This window comes from Columba livia, chromosome 2 (genome assembly GCF_036013475.1).
Source record: "Columba livia isolate bColLiv1 breed racing homer chromosome 2, bColLiv1.pat.W.v2, whole genome shotgun sequence".
Lineage (NCBI taxonomy): Eukaryota > Metazoa > Chordata > Aves > Columbiformes > Columbidae > Columba > Columba livia.
The window spans coordinates 95,569,732-95,589,601 of record NC_088603.1 but is presented as its reverse complement, the minus strand read 5'-3'; the positions used below and the strand labels follow the sequence as shown (position 1 = coordinate 95,589,601).

Here is a 19,870-nt window from a genome sequence, read left to right as displayed (position 1 = left end):
TCTCCTAAAGCACTGAAAAAGGTGTTCTAGGACTAAAAAAGATAGCAGCAGAAATCAAAACAGATGTTCTTGCAAGACTGCAAAGCCAGTGTTGTAGATTTAAGTGATCTGGGTAAGTTGCATGCTGAAACTTTCAGAGATTTGCCAACAAAACTTGGAAGTAAAAATCTGGTTACTATTAAAAGCAGAGATGCTTTTTCAACATAATCCTAAATGGATTTGTTGTATCTCATTTTCTTAAGCAGCTTCAATGAAGAAGTGGAATGAGAAAAAGCAGCATGCCTTGAGTGTCTTCACTAAGAGATGGAAAAAAACCTCTAACCTGTAGGTCTGAATCAGGTCCAAGAATATTCCTATTTATATTTTATTATAATTAACAATAGAATATTGTCTATGGTGAAACTATGGAAGAATATGGTATCTAAACTGGCTTAAATTACCTTTTTAAACTCAGACCCGTCTGCCGGTCAAAGCTGAAACAAAGATCTCACATGTACTTTTAATGAAGTTTGAGTCCAGCTGTGAACCAGAAGTTACAGCTGAGGACTTTCTTCACCTAAGACATCACATAACAGTCCATACAAAACAGAAACTATATTTTGCTTTCAGCCTATATAATTTATACTTAGTAGCTTATCCTTTAACAAACAAGCTTAACTCAGTCAAGAAAAATGGTTAATTCTTCACTGATCTGTTCTAGTATTCCCAGCTGTAAAGGGCAAGAAGTGAAGAATAAAGCAGTTTTATTATGATATAATATTAAGCAAGATTATTGGATGAAGAAGTCTTTTATCAATACAAAATTCTGGGAGGAAAAAATATCATAGAAACTGTATTATTGGCATATTGATAAATGACATGCCTACTTAACTGGGATCACTGCCAAGGGATAGATCCAGTTTTATGCAGGGTTTCAGTTCACTTTAACAGCACCAGCAGATAAAGCAGAAAGCAGTTTATTTTGTGGTGCTTGCAGATCTCTCCATATGTGGAACAGTAGGATAAACATCCTTCTTTACTCATGCCATTATTGATCATTCTGGCATCAGTCTTATTAAGTCAAAGTTACCTGAAAATAGATTTTATATGCTACAACTGATTTTAAAATTTGAAGTATTTACTTTGATGATGTTTAAAGTAAATAATCTCAACATAATGGAAATTAATATGTCATAATCAAGTTATTTCTTAAATATGGACAGATACATTTCAAATGTGCCTATGTCAATGCAAACACAATACCAGACACTTCAATTGCTATGACAGTGCTTTTTTTTTTTTCCCCCCCATGCTAACAATGACTCACAGACAAAACGGTGTTTTATCTGAGCCTCCCACTAAAGCCCAGACCCAAGACCACATTCTACACCTGGCCAATTTCAATGACTCAGAGGAAAATTCACAAAAAGTGTTTTTCTGTCTAGGTATTTTTCTATTTAGAAAGTTTATTGATCCAGCTCCTTTCTAAACTCTGCCATTTCCCATCTGGAACAGCTTAGGGAAGAAAGAATGCATATTTAAGACCAGTTGTCTTTATAAGAAATTTATTATGCTAGTGGAAAACAGGAAGAGACTGTATTCACAGTCAAAATCTCTTTAAAGCTTCCCTTTCATAGTAAATTATCAAAAAGTAACCAATTTGACAGAATTTGCTGAATCGAATTCTCCTTTCACTGTGAGCTGTTTTCCTGTTTGTTATTATTTCTTTCATTTTATCACTTCTTTTATTTTTGTTTGGTTTGGGTTTGGATTTTTGTGGGGTTTTTTTGTGTGGTTTTTGTTTGTTTGTTTCCTTCCTTTGGTCACTTAATAAACAGTCCTTTACACAACAAATGGATCCCCCAGCTTCCACTCCCAGGTGAAGACTCTAACCACTAGGCTGTAAAATCTCTCCCTCTCAAACAACTCTACTCACAGCGGAGGAGTTTTAATAGGAAGGGAGAAAAGTAATTCCAGCTCAGCCCCTCAGCAGACAGCATTGTAGGAGATACTGATTTGAAGTCTTTTAGACAGTCGGAGCTGGCTCAGACTTCTCAGCAATGAAAATAAAACTGAATTTTGCCTTCTGAACACTACCGTGTCAACAGGAAGCCTTTGCCATGGGTGAGGAAGAGTGGTGCCAAGACTGAGGAGCAGCAGAGAGCTCACAAAGACTCTCTCCCATCTGCACTGATGAGAGACACAGCAGCCCCTACTGGGTCTGGGTCCCCTCCAAAGCAGAGGCTGCCCCACAGGTACTTAGATTTTCTGCAGCAGCTGCAACAGCAGCCAACCCAGTCACAGTCATGTTGCTGCCCTAGACAAGTGCTTGCTTTGCCTGTTTCTAGAGACAGCCCCGTCAGCAGGAAAGGCCTTTCAGCCTGACCTTCTGATGAATTGAGCATGTTCAGAAACTGCTTTGCTAACTACACACTTCTCCAGACAAATTGCCAAGGAAGTTATTAGCTGCCTGTTTATTTTCAGAAGATACCCATCCCAGCAGTGACTATCCAGTACAGTCTCCAAACATTTCCTGGACTCAGATTTTTAAAGGACTTAGATTTCAATGGAATGTCTACTTTCTTGCTTTCATATGGTCTCAGCTGCTCTGATTGATCAAGCCTGAGACAATCCTAGATCAATAAAAGAAGCCAAGATGCTGGAGAGCCAACATGCAGTAGATGAGCCACAGTCTACAATCTCAGGTTTGGATCCACAGGCTTTAATTCATTCTAAGACCCTCCTTAGTGCATAAATCCATCCATGTATGAACAGCATGAAGTTTTACATAAACATCATCAACTGCAGTGTTCTCATTAAACAGCAAATCAATAGGAACTTTCATGTACAAGTCTAATATGTATACTTTATATAGCAGGAACAGCATGTCACAAGATGCTCACAGAATTAATTACATTCCTGTATAAGCTTTCTCTGATAAATGTTTCTGACCACCCAGCCTGCTTACCAAACATGCATGTGCAACAAAGTGTGACTTAGGTTAAGATAATGGTGAAATGGAAGGCCAACAATTGGAATCACATAACCTCCAAAAACATAATATAATCTACCCTAACTTACATGCAGCGTAAATGTGCAGTGTAAAAGCTATATAAAAACCTCAAATCCCACTCTTGCCTGCTCCTTGGTTACATAAGACCAACACTTTGCAAAGCTATTTCCAAAAGTCAAATTTTGAGAAAAGGCTAATGCATTTTGTATATTCTATTACAACTAAAAGATTGCACATCATCCTGCACGGAAATATACTGGCATACCAAAACTTCTAAACAAGCTATAAAGTGACTAGATTTGGTGCTCAGCTTGCCTTTAGTAAAGGTCAGTGGTTTGCTGCTTTGGCACTGTCTTCTGCTATACCAAAAAAAAAAAAAAAAAGTACAAAGATACAAAGTTAACAGTTAATCATCCAAATGTCTGTATATTTTGTTCCATCAGATGCATTTAATCAAAACTGTGAAAATGCTTCAGACCTATTAGGATCTAGAATACAAAATAAAAGTTTTCTTTAAGATATGTTCAGTCCTTTAAAGTTATATGAACTACTTCAAGTTTTTTCAAAACATACTGATAACTAGGCATAGAAAAGTAACCCCTATTCCACAAAAATTCTGTCATTTCTGGTGAGATCTTGAAACAATTTCCAGCTAGGACAGGATTCTCTAACCTGCTGATTTCAGTAAAGAATATTGCTGTAATTCAAATGGAATAGAGCTTGGGGAGTCAAGAAATTGCAGGAGAACAAAAACATCAGGCTAAAAGCAGTAAACCAAGAGCTCACCCCAGGAAGGAAGGGTAAACCAAGTGAGACTGGAAAATGGAGCTAAAATTCTTAGAGTTGGGCAGAGACTTGTGAAGTGGAAAGCACAGTAGCACAGCAGGAGAACAGAGAGGAGTTTCAAGCAGAGAAGGTAACCTCTCTGTTTCTTGGTTCTACTAGACTGTCTGTATCTTCAGGACCAACAAGTACTGCCTCATTTCTTTTTCTAAACTCGTATGACTAATGTATTGGGTTTTTTTGATATTCTGGAAAAAGACTTTTTTCATTATAAACTGAACATGCATGGATGCCCACTAAAGACACATTTCCAAAAAGAGTGCATTGCTCAACCCTAATGACATAAGAGACATTCAAAGGGAACTACATCCTCAGCATTCACAAAAATGGGTTTCACTTAAATTCTGCCATTTGCTACACTTCCTGGCTTACTGTCCTATGAAGAAAGATGACTTTAAAGGGTTTAACTACATATGTTTAAGTAAGGAGCCTGGATAGCTATGGAATTCTCACACAGCATTTTCATGCCTATGTAAGGTCAAAAAAGCCATTTGTGGTTGAATATGGCAGATATTCTAGGAAAAGGTCTAGTTCTGACTCATGGAATTTCACAAATGTGCATTTTTCAGGTTAAAACTGTGCTTTAAGATGCAGATCATATGAATTCCAACTAAAGTGAGATGAGGACTCAGTGAATCTCTGACAAATGTCTGTTCTCCAGCACTAGGTCCAGGGGTACCTACAGTAAACTCATATCTCCGTTTTGGAGGACAGAGTTTTCTAAGCCCTGAGGCAGTCATGTAAATGCATTACTGTTCTCTAAGCTAACACACATCTTAATCTGTGATGGAACAAAGAGATGGTTGAAGACACATGTAACTGTTCTATCATGCACATATAGACCTTTCCTAGTATACCTGGCAACAACTAACTCAGGTCAGCCCAGTGCTCGAAAACACAGTCATAGACATAGCAAAATATCCTTTTTTTTCAAGTGAGAGCCTACCAAATGGTTCACCCAGCTAAAAGTTAAGGGATCAAAGTACTAGATACTTCTGAAACCTGTAGGAGTTTAAATCCATAGCTCTCACCTTCCTAGAAAAGACCCTTACCTCTGGAATATTGATAAGGCTTCGTCCACCTTCCATCCTACCTGTCAGAAAGACAAAGATGGGCTGAATAACTTAATATGCAACTTCTGCTCAGACACCCAAATCACAAGGATCTGTGTTTGTTCAGGTGTTGTATGTCTAACAACCCTAAAAAAGATAGCATATTTCAAACATGAATTTGCAAAATTATAAAACACACCTGATGGTTGTGAAATGGGGGATTAGAATTATTCAGCGACTACTGTCATTGCTCATTCATTCCCACTATAGAAGTTTATTACTTCATCCTCATACGTATCCTATTCAGAAATCATCAGACACTTGGAATAATAATGCCATCTGGAATGGTAGAAATCACTTTCTTAGCAAGAGAAGACATAGAGCAAACATTTGTCGAGACTACCAAAAATGTCAGATCTCTTCAGGTCTATTTGCTACTGATAAATGCAAGAGAAGAAGAATAAATCACTGCATTAGTAAAGAAAATGTTTATAAAATTCATTTAAGGAGTTACATCTCTTCAGACAACATCTACAGTTAGCCATTTGACTCAGTCTGTGTCCTCATAATGGACCCCAAAATGGTAAGTGTAGCAGGAAGGCTGCTTTAGTGACCACTCATTGTTTGTCCTTGACAAGATCGTGTTCATTATCCAATATAACAATTTAGCCACAAAAGTTATTATTAGACGAAGTTACTAAGACCTTTACAAACGCCATAGCAATGAACTTGAATTGTATATGTAATTAATCATCAAAATCAATTAAATATATTATCTCCAAAGGTAAATTAGTGTACTACCATTTTTATCAGCTTTCTGGTATATTATATCTATGAATGTGTAAGTCAGTGAAACTACACCTCATTGAAATTGGGTCTACTAGTTTAACACTGAGTAAAATTTAAGAGAATTGTGTAGGATGGCCAGATTGATGATATTTACAAAGTCCTGTCCTATGCTGACCCAGGCAATCCCATAGAAGCAAGGATATGGCCTGAAGAAAGAATACGTACCTTTGCACTGTGCATCTATCTATATGATCAATTTATATTTTTTCTATCATAATAAATTAAGTAACAAAAGCAAATTTCATCTGGCAAGTGAAATGGTAAGAAGACTGGCGCTAGACTGTACATGGTTGCAATCTGACTCTCCATCACTTCTCAAATGTGAAACTTTACTTTCTTACAAAAAATTATCTGTAACTGTGGAAATGCATCTGCATTCCACCCTCTCCTAGCCCATTAAGTTGACTGATAGACTTTAGATTACAGTGACTTGGAAAAAAAAAAAAAAAATTGCTTTTTTACTATTAAAAAAGAAAAAGAAAACAACAACAACAACAAAAACACACACAAAAAAAAAAAAAAAAACAAAACAGAAAAAGACATTCAGAGAAAAGAAAGGAAAAAAACCCACCTTTTCAGTAAAAAAAAGAAAGCAACAGAAGCTTTGGAACAAGTGCTTGCCAATAGAAGGATTTCATGCTTTTGTTAATTAAAGGAACAAAGAAAAAACAGTGCAGTAGGCTGTATCTTACCTAACAGCTTCTACTAATAAAAAGTAATAGACAATTTCCTGCATTCAATTCTTTTGAATACTATTATACGAGGTAATAGAGTTTTGGAAATGGAAGTCTTAGCAGCCTGTCAGAAAGAGCTTTCTTCCACTTTTTTTTATTAAATGACTAAGTGCAGCAGTCTGTGTCCTATCTCTCCCTCTTGCATCTATTGGATTGTATTATTTTACATTTTGATTGAAATGATGTCACCAGCAGATAAAAGCCTGGCCCAGGCATTGTAATTGAATCAGCCGGAGTTGTTTATTCTAGTGATCTACAGCTATGCTTTCCTTGTCCTAACACAGAATACATAAAAGATCCCCTCTTGTTTAACATGCTACTGATTAGATCTATTTTTTTAGAAGAAGGAGGAATGAAATTGGGGGGTCGACAGAGTAAGAACTGGATTTTGGGGGGCAAACTAGAAAAAAGAAAATGAGAAGAGACATCATCTGCAAAACTTTCTATGTGTGACTGAAAGTTTAAATAAATAAATTTCACATGGCACCAGTACCAGACGCAAACAGATTTAATTGACAACTTTTAAATAACAGTTAATGGGAACTTGTAGAATTTTTGAAAGGTTTTTCATTATTATTTCCTAAATCAGAGGCTTATTCAAGCTTTTGTTTTAAGATAATGCTTATCTTTGAAAAATAAATATTTCAAATTGCTATTTTTTTACTGCTATTAAAAATACAGTATGTTGTATAATTAAACATGTTCCATTTTCAGTTAACACATTTTACATTTACTAGGTTGAAACTGTATTCGAATGGAATGTGTTAAGGAGATCCTGTAATTGGTATTACTGAGAACTACATTTTACAAAATATGTAACAAGAGACAGAGGCAAAAAGAGTTATAAGAACCTTTCATTTGGAAAATGCTGACAAAATTTACTTTCTTTGGTAATTATTTAAGGAGAAAGTCTGTCTTTTATGCTAAGTGCTGTTCATTTTTTTTGTTTATCCCCCAGAAGCCTTAGTAAAATAAAGGGAAAAATTGTAGTTTATGTAATGTGTACCCCTTAATGCAAAACTTCTTCAACGGTATTTTTTGTTATGATGGTGGGTTATTTGGTTTGATTTGGTTTTTCTGTTGTTTCATTGATGGTGGTGGTGGTTTGTTGGTTGGTTGGTAGGTTGGGCGGGTTTTTTTTGTTATTGTTAGTTTGTTTCCTGTTTTTATTCTTGGTCTTTCCTCAAAATAAAGTAAGATCATATGACGTTGTTAGTCGTACGAACATGAAAATAAGCCAAGCCCAACAGACAATTTGCTGAAATGTTTTTTACTCACAACCGATGCTTTGAATTGTTTGTCTCAAATCTGGAGCTGGGAGCTTATTTAGTTTATTATCTGGGATTTCTTTATGAGGAGGGAAAAAACATGCAATTTGAGAAAGTACTTTTTGAACACATAAATTCTTTGAAACAAATAAAAGAATTTACTCTACAAGCAGCTATAATTAATAAAGTATTGTCATGCAAATGGCCATTAAGGGAAATAATAAAAAACTCAATTTAGGAAAATTCTTTTACTCTAACTTTTTAAAATATATGCAATACCTGCTAAAAGACTATATTCCACAAGTGAAAATTAAAGGCAATAAAAATCTGAGTTTTTTTCAAGTAGAATATAAATATATCTATCATATATATATATATATATATATACACCTTAATTTTAGTGTTATTTCCTGAATATTTGCTAAATTATATAAACAAAAATGCATTTCCCATACCATTTACAATCTATTTAGCACTTATAATAGCTGTATTACAAAATTCATTCATCATATAATAATTGCTGATACCTAACAAATAGACCTTAGAGACCTTCAGAAATTTGTACTTCATCTATCGTCCTGAAGGTATCATTATTTGAAAGCATTTGTAAAACATACTTCTTAATATTTCTAGTCAGTGATAGAGCCAGAGCTGGGAAGCTATAAGGTGCACTTTCTACATTTATCAATGTGTTTCTTTGGAGTGCATTTTAATGTATTTTGACTGAAGTTAACCCTTCAGTATGCATTTATTAGACCAAGTTGGGTAATACGCTTTTCGGTGATCTTGGTTTTCAATACCGCCACTCACTTTGAAAGTAAAAATTTCATAAAAACTAAAGTGAATGAAGAACAAATTAACTCAGATGTGTCATTAAGAATTATAAAACAAACTCATTGCTTTATTAATATACAAATAACGTGTGTCACAGTTGGCCGTGTAACACAGAAACAAACTGTTCTGTGGCTATGTAGAGAGGCGCAGCCTCACCAAAGCACCAATCCATATTCAGTCCCCAGAGGTGCTTAAATATAATTTGCATCTCAGAGGTTACACATTTGGTCTCAGGAAAAAAAAGAAAAAAAAAAAGTAGGCAATGTTGATTTAGCCTCCCTTCAATATTCTCCAGCAGCTGCCTCAGGGAATAGCACTCAGAGGAACATCCCAATATGCTATGCTTTTTCTCACCATCACATTACTTTCTTGTTAAAGCATAAGTGGTTGGTACAGGCAAATTGATTTCAACAAAAGAAAACCGTTGTGAACATGAACTCCAGTATCCAATCCCCCTAAACATGAACAGAGATTTATTTGTAATACAAAGAGGCATAATTCCTTTTTTAATAGTAATTTTCATGATTTTGGGACTTTCCATTGTGGATTCCTGTGATGCCTGGATGTCTGGCATACATCTTAATATCATCTATTTGAATCCTGTTTTTAATGGGAGTTGATGCAGACACTGCCAGCAGAAAGGTGTGAAGAAAAAGAAAGAAAAGCCTGTATTTCCATCTATTATTTGTAGTCAGTCTGTTATGAGAGTCTTTTCCTGTGAGATTTGAAGCCACAAGCAAATTTGATATACCAGTTTTGGACTTTTGCAAGCTTATCAAAAACAAACTAAACTTTCACATTTTTTAAAGCTTGCAAAAAGAAATGTCAGAAGGCAAAACTTAATGCCAGCATATTAAAACAGTGACCAGAAAATAGGCAGAGGGAAATGGGCAACAACAGCCAAACAGCAGCACATGTGTCAAAAATCCAGCAAAACCAAGTATTTTAAATATGAGATGGAAGATGCATGGGTATTTGCTTGATTTCAATAATGACATATTAAAAGATACTCAAATGCCAGTACTAATGATGTTTAAGCTGGAAAAGGTACAATGAACCATACACCCTGCCTTCCTCCAGTGCTCCAAGCATGTGAAAGTCATCTGTATAATCAACAAGATCACTTAAGAGAGTAATTTCTTGTTCTTTTATGGGTGAGAGTAACAAAACTGAGGCTCAGAACAGCAAGGGTTTCAGATTAAGTACTGTGCTTTAAAATCCTGAAAGAAATGTTTCAATTCCTTTCTTTAAGTCATTCAGGAACCTGGAATGAGTGTGCAGCTTGTATTGGGAGACACATTACTACTTCAGATCTTTCTTTAATCACAGAACCAGGCTTGAATACAAAAATAAAAAGAGCAGAAAGATGCTGAAATATCGACTATATCCTATCTCTAACCCAGGTATGGAATACAGAAGGAAACTGGGTTTTGATGATAAGAAATGGCAGTTTCCTTGATCAATTGTCTTCTTTCAGATATAAACAATACCTCACAGCCTAAATCCAACTCTTTCTAGAGCAACTCAAAGAAGAGACCAGATTTTCAAAAATACTGTGCCTCAGCAGACTTCACTGAAGTCAATTATTTAGAAAACTAATTGCTAATTGTGGAATCCGATATACTATCCTGCTGTTGAAAATTCCAATCCAGACAATTTAAATAACTGCCAAGGTAACCAAGTAAATATAGGTCCTTCTACTTTTTTCTCAGAACTGATACTTCCATTGTGTTTTTTCTTTTAAAAATAATTAGTCCTAGCAGCTATGCAGCTCATTCATAAAATCAAATAAAAACCAAAAAACTGTTTTACATTCTTACCATTAAGAAATGGTAAGAAAATCAGTAAAAATATAGATGTTACTGTGAGTGTTTAAGGAGTTGTTACACACTAAAACAAATGTAGAGATATGAATAATTCTTCTGCTATATTTATATGCATATATACACATACATGCACATACACATCAGAAAAGCAAAGGGTGCAATTTCCCTCTATCTAATTTATTAAATGAGCTAAAGATTAATTAATTGTATTGTAGAAAATGTGATTGCTTAATAAGATATTTTGCAGCTGAGAGAAAAGATGTTTCTGTAGCATATTTTTTCATGCAAAGTGCAAATATTAAAAAAAAAAAAAAGTTTACATGTCATCCTGTTCCATCTTTGCATGTACTTGCTCTTTATCTCTAAAGCAGCATACGTTCCATATGAGAGAGGGGGTTGCCATGGTATCTGCACTTTAAAAAATTGAATAGCAGATCTAAAAGAAGCACAAAATCGATTTAACAAGTTGTCATGTAAGTTACCCTGGCCCATATGGATGAAGTCTACGCACTTTTTCTGTATAAAAATGTTTATTAAAAAAAATTTTTTTAGTCACAGAACTAAATGTGCTGCTTGTTATTAAGTTTGTCTCATCAAATTACACATTTGGGTGTGCACCTGGAAAATATATGTATTTTCAAGCATTTTTTTATTTTCTGTTAAAAATATAACAAAACACAGTAGTAGAAAGAAATAACTCTAAGTAGTGATCCTAATACAGAAGATAAAAAAATAAATCTTACTTTAAAAATCTACCGCTGTAGAAAGTTCGTACTCATTCTAAAGTAAAGAGGTTTCAATAATCACCTTGAAAATGGGCATATTTCCTTTTTATTTATTTTTAGTACTCTGAAGAGAAGCCTTCGCAACTAGAATTTGGGACTTCTTATAGTCACAGGCACAGGTGGTCATTCACTTTTCTAGTGCACAGTCTGCATGGGAGGACAGACAGTTGTTGCAGCTATAGTGATGTGGTTTCACAGCTAAATTAGAGACACTGTGGTTTGTTGCTGTTGTTTGTTTGAATTTTTTTTATTTTTATTTTAGAGAAGAGAGAGAAATATGAATGGAACAGCACAATGGGTGGAAAATGATAGTTCCAAAACTATATCCTCTCAACTTCCCTGCAGCATAGGTTACCACCAACTCGTTGAGTAAACCCCAGACAGAATCATTACCTTTGCGGAAACACCCTAGTTGGTGGAGTATAGCCTTTGGGAAAAGGTCAATGTTACCTAGCAACTACTAAGAGCCAGTGCCTTTTTATAAATTAACCCTTTCATTCAAGGCTTCAGTAGCATCTCACATCACAAAAGGACTTCCTATTTTCTGCACAAAAGATACTAGGAATTTTATTTCCAGATTCAATGGGTTCAGCTGTTGAAAGTTGCCTGAATAACTGAACCTGGAAAACTTTTTAAGGACTGGATTTTTTCAGTGGAATATATAATCCTAATCATGCTCAAACAGAATTACGCTTATGTCTTGAAAATCCGTACAAAAATCAAAGGCTGCTTCACAGAGAGTTTCCAGAATTTTGAATGCCAAGTTCCCAGCTCTGTGGCTTGGTTGTAGTTAGGCCACAGATTAGGAAAGGCCTAAAATAAAGACAAGGTGGATGTGCAAGCCAAAGTGCACAGGGAAACCACAGACGTTGCTCCCTCTACAAGGCAGGCATGCAGACTTGGTCTCCACAGTTTTGAAAGTAAAGTCTATATTGAAATAAGAGGTTAACATGACTGGATGTGACCAAGGGAAGCACTTTGTCTCAAGGATCCCAAATAGCTGGGATTTGGGGGATTATGACACTAAAGGAAAATGCCAGGACTATCAAATTAGGGGAAAGTGAGTCTGTGTTAGGGAATGCAGACAAAGGCTGTGTTAAGGACAACTAAGAAGAGGAAAATCTGTTTACCTGATATTTTATCACATCCTAGGACTCAGTCATGACCCACCGTTTGTCTAGGTTTGCTCTCTCAGGGAAGCATCTCTGGGTTAACAAACTAGTCTCCGAATTTATACTCTGCTCACTTACCAACTGGCATGTGTAACCTGAAGAACTGGGAGTCTTCTAAACATGTCCCTCTATGCCATGATGAACTAGAAGAAGCAGCAGAAAGAGGTCCAATGGTTGGACCACAGAACAACCATGTCTGCAGGTTGTATCAAAACCACAAATGTACTGCTTTTTAGACACAGCCACTAGCTGCATGCCTCCTCTGTTATTTTCTGAGAGATTAAGATGAGACAGAAGCATCTTGCTGAGGCTGGGTGAGAAGCTGAGTTACCATTTTTGCTTCTTACACACTGCTGATTAGCAAAGATTTACTTAGTCATAGTCTGATAAGACAAGTTTATGTCTTCAATATTTCTTGTGGAAAATGAGGAAAATATAATTAACATCCTCTAGAACATCGCCATACTTACGCAACACCTAAAGTATTCTATTGCATTAAAATCCAAGTCTTAACCCAAGAGCTCCCAGCCTCTCTCAACCTGCATTCTGTAACTTAATTTATGGTACAAAAATACAATCTTGTCCAGTTATTGTCTAGCCAGCACTTAACTTTCAATCCTAATTCTACATCAGTAAGAAAAATGTGGTCTGGCTGGATAAATAAAAAGTTAAGATCTTTTCACGACATGACTTAGGGACAACATGTTCATCTCTATGGGCCAGAGTGTTCTGTAAAAGTACATATGTAAAAGTAAAAATATATTTCAGACATAAAAACCAATTGCATCAATTTTGCACATGTCATTTTACACTCAGTGTCCTTTCCCAGGAAAAGGCAGCTAAACAGTAGTGTCCATACCCATCATAAATAGCTGGCTGGACAGCAGATACACTCTCGTCATTCAATCAGCAAACACATTGCTGCAGAGTAGTTGTTGTGCATTCTGTTACTTGCCCACCAAATAGTTAAGTGAATCAAGCAGATGAGGGCATATGTAGACAAGGATGGTCACTGAAATACAGGAAAGAAAAAAGTGCAGGACACTAATCTTCAGGAAGCCACATTCCTCCAAAGCCACTGTTTATGGAACAAATTGATAGAATTATAGTTCTTTCTTTCTTAAAGGAAATATAAAAACATTACCCAAAACTGTGGCTTCAAGAATACATCTAAACCAAAACATTCCCCAAAAGAGGACAAACTCATAACAACATTTGTAAAAGATGGCAACTCTGACTAACATGGCATGAAAGAAAAGCAATATTCTAGGGGAGAAAGTGCCTTTGACTTAAATTATATTTTATATTTTATTTTACATATAATTCTTAGTCTAATATTTTATTTGCATTTTTATTACTTTGGAATCAATTGTCTATAATAATATCCTCATCTTTCTGCCAACTCAATAAAATTTATTTTGAATCCTGTAAGGCATTAAGTATTTCAAATTACTCTATCCAACACACATTACACACGATAGGTTTGTCAGCAAAGGACTTTCCGTTTGTATTATGTCCCTCTTCAAGTCCCTTATTCTTCACTACTTCTTAATAGCCTACTTAATTTTAGGTCATCTGCTTCCTCATCACCATCCTGCTTCTTTTGCAGGAAGAAAACATATGGAGTACCAGTGGAACTACCCTAACTAATGTCAGGATTTTCTTCTTAAGAAGTCTGATAAATTGTCTAAATATATATGTGCTTTGAGTTACAGGGCTCATTAAAAAATAATCTTTTTTTAAGGCTGAGAACCATAATTAGATCAGGATTCGTGTCTGTCAAGTTGCCTTTTTTATATCACTAGATTAGGAGTTTAATACATAATACATGATATACCCCAGGCCTTCTCCAGAGCCGCTTTGGGTTGGATCCATGAAGGAGGTAAGGGTAGAATTTATTTCAACTAATCTTTGTACCTACAGAGTAGCCATCAAAATCAGAACTACTAATTTGCTATTTTTTGTAGCCACTGCACAAAAAGGCACTTCTGGGATACAGATCACTTTGTCCAAAGGCAGATGACTCAGCTGGGTAGGTGAAGCACAGCCCTGGTGGACTTGGCCTGCTAGGTTAACAGTTGAACTTGATCTTAAATGCCTTTTCTAACCTAAACTATGCTATGATTCTTCACGTATTTATATAGTTATACACACATATATACCTACAAACATATATGTACACATGATGTAAGCCAGCAAATGAGCATTATAGTCACAGAATTAAAAGTCAGAAATAGCACAATTGAACTTAAGTGATTTGGGAAGTGTTAAAGTACTACTGGATACTTGTCTTTCAGTCTTCAGTTGAAATTCTAATGCAAAATAATTTGATGATGTTTTCCTTTTCTTCATTTTTTTTTAGGTAATTTAAATATCTTAGTCACTATAAATTTGCAATATGCTTTGGTTTTTGCCCTACATACCTACTTCCCTGTAGTTTCCTGTTGTGCTGCTGTTTATTTTCTCACTCTCCCATCTCAATGTCGTGACTTCTCTCTTTTTCTGTGTCCTTCCTTGGCAGGCTGAACAAACAGAAATAACAAGAAAATTTTGAGAACAGAAAAGAACAATTAAAAATATGTATCAGATGCAATTCCTTTAAACTATTGCTTATGAAAATGCTGATTATGCTTAACAAGCTCTTTGTGTAGAGATATAACATGTCATGAATGTCTCTTACACTGGAAAGGAGCAAAAGATTATTGAGTTCCTAAAACATCATTGTGAACATTGTGAACCTGCTGTTTTGTTCTGAGAGTTTACATCCTAATTATAGTATTTTTCTTTATTTTAGAGTCCTTTTTTATCATGCTGTGGACTGGACAGAAGCATTCCTTTGGATCCTATGTGTAAATAATGAAAACATAAAAACTATGGATTTTTCCCCTATCAAGCAGGTTAATAGTTTAATTGTATACGGTTATTCTTACATTAAAAGCTGCATACCTGGCGAGCTTTATCGGGTAACAGGGACTTTTAAATGTGCCAGTGTTTCTACAGAAATAACGCGGGTCAATTGCAAAAGGGATAACCATAATGATTAAATCATTAAAATTTTGTCTATGCTTCACAGAGCATAGAGAAAATTAACTTCCCACCAACCTCATTTTTCTGCTGAACATGAAATAATGATTTTCTGCCAGTATAATTACAAAGCTAACATCTGATAGAGTCAGCATCCAGGGGGGATTATCACATGCATGAGTATTAGACCTCATTACCAGCTTGACTGCAAAATTATTACATCTTGTAATTGGATGGTGAGATTTATATACAGATTGGCTGGGTTCTCTGTAAGATTGTAATTACAAGCTTCGTTGGTTCGCTACTTATCACACGGTGCAGGAGGAGGCAAAAACAAGCAGAGGAAAGACCATTTCATTAAGCCATAACCCTATCAAGGGAGGAGCACTGTAACATCCCTGTATTTATTAGGCCAAACAGAGCTGTTTGCAGAAGGGGAGGCCATTTATTACTGCCTGACAAATGGGATTTCATTTATTTAACCTCGGTGATCTATTTCAGTAAAATGTACAAACGAGCCATCCATTTTATGATTCTGGAGTCAACGCCTCAATTATCTAAAGGCTAACTGACTGTTAAAGCACCCATCTGCTAGGATGAATTCATTGATTTAATTTGCTTCATGTTACTGAATGATTCTTAGCAGACAGGGAGGGGAAGGAAAGGGGAAAGAAGGGAAGGGGGCAGCCGGTAGTTTAGGAGAATGCATCAGAGTGATTCAGCGCGCTGGTCTCTGTCTGCATGTGCATGTGTGAGCGCAAGCAACCCTGTTTGTTTGGGTTTTTTTTTTAATCCTTCAGCACAATAGAAGGCAGCGATCAATAGCAGCTTAAATTTTATGAGACAAGGAGTTAAGTTGTTCAGCTTGAGCCAAAACACCTTTGTTCTACCATAACAAGTAATTTCTGTGCGGAATTAATATTGACAAGCTGGCTTCTTTGTAGCTAATTTTGTGGGTGCCTGAGCCAATCAGGAGCCTTGCAGTAATAGAGTTGTTATTAGAGTTCATTATAAAAGCTGTGGATCAATGGCTACACTGGGAGGGAGAGGACATGCTGCAGCAGAATGCATATGTATGCTCAAGGAAATGAAATCCTTTTAATGTCCTTGTAATAATTTATTCTATCATTCTCTTTGACTCAAAAAAAATCAAAAACAAAATTAAAAATGTTCCCTTGTGAGGGTTTTAATTTTATCATAACACTGAAACTGATGGGAAGAAAAGCAGGATTTTAGGGGTGGGGAAACTCAGGGACACCTTGTTGCCCAGCTTTGAGTTGTATCAGAACTGGATTTTGTTTGGAAAATGCCACCACTCCCCTTTTATCCAAATCACACAGGCTGGTTTGTTGAAAGCTTAAGCTGTAGCATTGATGTCTTTTAAGCTACTCTGTTTCTCCTGTCTCCCTAAACCATCTGTCTCATTAAATCTGATTTTTAGGGTTTTTTCTTTGATGGGTTGTCATTTTGTAAAACGTGTCTTTACACTCAGGAAGAAGAAGTCACAAATAGCACACCAAAGCTTTTCTCCCCATGTTTTTTAGGGAGGAACAACCTGTATGCTGTGAGTTAGCACTTTCAGCAAGCTGACAAGGAGTTCTCAGAACACAGCTCTTTGTAAAAGGTTGCCTCTCTCAGCTGTAAAAGGGCCCTCCTTGAGGTAAGTGTTTCCAGAGTAATAATCCATTTCTCTTGTGGTAGGCTCCAGCTCATGCTACAATCTTTCCCACAACCTCCAAATCCACACAAGAAAGCTGTTTACTGGACAATTTTCCCTGCATCTCAATGTCAAATGATACTACATTAAAATGTGAGAACATCACACTCTAAGAAAGGCAGGAGGATCAAAGGGAACCCTCACAGAGAGTGAGTTGAGACAAATTAGCATCTTTTGGTCATGGTTTCCTAGATATAATAATATGGCATTTCAGGGCCATAAGTTGTTTGCTTTGCTTCCTCCCCTTTATTTCACCATAAAAAGTAGTCATTTATTTTTTCCATCTCCCTAACTTTGTTTCTGCCAAAAAAATTGAATCACTTTAAATTGATTCAATTAAACAGGGTAAGTCCTTTTTGTAGACACTGTTGTTTCAATTACAGTGGTTATCATTAAGTCCATATAAGATACTCTTTTACAAAAATAAGATCATCAAATATGAGCACTTTTCTGTCTGATTTTTTTTTCAATACTCACATTTTTCCCAAGGATTGGCAAAAATAGTCATTTCAATTTTCTCATTGCCTTTTGTTGTTGTTGTTGTTGTTTGTTTTGTGTTGGGTTTTTTTTTGTTTTTTCTCCAGAGCACTGTATTAAAACTTAGATTCCTGCTATTTAGCACAAGTAACAGAAAATATTCCAGGGGAGAAAACTTAGGAATCATAGAAAACCAGCCATCATTTTTTCCACCCACTTTTTCTTCCACTCTTCCCCTCCAAGTGGAAGAAAATAGTTGCGTAATATCTGGAACCAGTGACAGAAGGAGTTGGAAGTGAGGAAAAAAAGTTAAAATACAGACAATGTGGCAAGGCAAACAAAGTAATTTTGTGTTAATCAGAAAGTTTTGAATTTGACAACCTATTTATTTTTCTACAATAAGCTTAAATTTCAGAATTTTAACTGAATACCTTGATTGGAATTTTCTTTTGAAAAAAGACTAAAAGGAGAAGTGTAACACATTCCCCAGTTCAAATGAATGATTTTTCCAGCCACGCTCTGTCAGTTTACTCTTTTCTTCATTACAGTTTATTCCTAATAGTGGAAGAACGTCAACAGAAACTCACCTATAATTTTTATGTCTTGTCATGCTGATCTCTAACATTCATGTCCCTCATAAGATCCTTCTGATGGGTGAGCCTCAGCTTTGATGATTTCATTGTTCTTTGGAGTTCATTACTTGTCCAGTGTGGAAAGCCTGTAAGGAAAGGAAAAAAGATAATTGGTCAAAGAAGAATGCTGTGTCTCAGAGGTCAAAAGGAGTTTCCATAGAATTAAAATTACTGCTAAATGAGCAATATCCTGCAACAACAATGAGAACAAGGAGCAAAAGACTTTCCAGCTATATAAAAAGAAAGTCATTACATCAGATCATAATGAGGCTGACACAGATATTAAGGGCAATCTGGATATGTCTCCAAAGTTAAATTGATACCAACATTACTGAAAATGGAGATAAAATACCATTCCTAAAGGTAAGGGCAAGACAGCTACTGCAAATGCAAGACAGAAATTCCCCTACCAAATTACTATTTAGTTGATATACATTATTTCTGGTAGATCATCCTTGAAGTTTTTTAGCATAGTGCTGTAAGTGGTCTGTGGTCAGGCCAGCCATGAACTACACAGAGCTGTAGAAGACAGCTACACAGAGCTGGAAAGACTGGTACAGTAACTGTAAAATTAGTATTATGATTTCTCCCATGCATCTACCCTCATCAATTAATTTATCATGGCCCCAGCCAGGCCTTCTTCTTAGTGTAGACCTGAAGTTCCCTAGGACACTGAATTTCTTCTTGCAACATCTCTTGGGCCCCTCCATAGCAGTATAATACAAACATAGAAATAAAAAGGTATGATCTTTAGTTCTACATTCTCTGTCTGACAGATTTCACTTCTTTTAATCACTATCAGTCACTCATTATTTTATTTCTCCTACTTCACACCATTTTAAAGCTTGGAAATTATTCTGCTATTTTTCCTGCTTGATGTAGCACACAAGATCTCTTTTGCCGTGAATCCCTGGATCAGTGACTTTGAAAGTTACTTCTATACCTCATTGCAATTCATTATAATTTGTAGTAATGTAACCAGCACCAAGATCAGTCTAATTCTCCTTGTTTTCAATGGAGAATTTCACATGCAGATGTTATACTCTGTCAGAGCACTTGATTTTACTGACATCGCTCCAATAATTTTACTGGGCCACCCCAGATTTACACTATGCTAGAAGCAAAGAACGATCAGACCACCATGTTAAACGGTTCGTTCGTAGAAGTGGCATTTTCTTTGCCATAGGTTTATACTTAGTGGAAATGAAACAGATTGGGTAGTTGTATTTGCCAAGCTCTCTTGTCATGAGAAGAAAGACAGTAACCTTTAGAACGACGTACATTTGAGTCCCCAAATGCAACTAGAATTTCTTTCTTTGGAGTTGAACGGGGTGGGGATGGGGGAGGAGTTATTCATTAGAACACATTTTTCAGCCTTATTGCTTGCAATTAACACACTCAATAAACCGTTGAATATAACTGCATGTTACATATGCAGCTACAGTAAAAGGCATCCACTTTTCAAGTTTCAAAGCTTCTTGTCCTTCCTCCTTGTACCTCAAAACAGGCCTGAGGCAGGAATGTATTGCAGTATAAACACATGCCTCAGAGCATACAATTCTTTAGTAAAATGTGTGTTGTAATGAGATAACACTGCATCTCTAGTAGTTCACCGTATCCTGAAGGTCTACAGTTATCTCATTATGAAGTCTGTTCAGTCACATC

The 19,870-nt window shown here is 36.0% G+C and overlaps 1 long non-coding RNA gene across 2 annotated transcripts in view; it reads right to left on the bottom strand.

Annotated features, from left to right (window-relative positions):
• Positions 1 to 11,022: 11,022 nt before the first annotated feature.
• LOC110364309 (uncharacterized) overlaps positions 11,023 to 19,870 on the bottom strand; it is a 61,876-nt gene continuing 53,028 nt past the window's right edge. For both annotated transcript variants that reach the window (XR_010470371.1, XR_010470372.1), the window contains 3 exons: positions 18,161 to 18,291; positions 14,779 to 14,877; positions 11,023 to 13,367 (listed from right to left, as the gene is read on the bottom strand). This is a non-coding gene — a long non-coding RNA (uncharacterized LOC110364309). The remainder of the gene's footprint in view (positions 13,368 to 14,778; positions 14,878 to 18,160; positions 18,292 to 19,870) is intronic.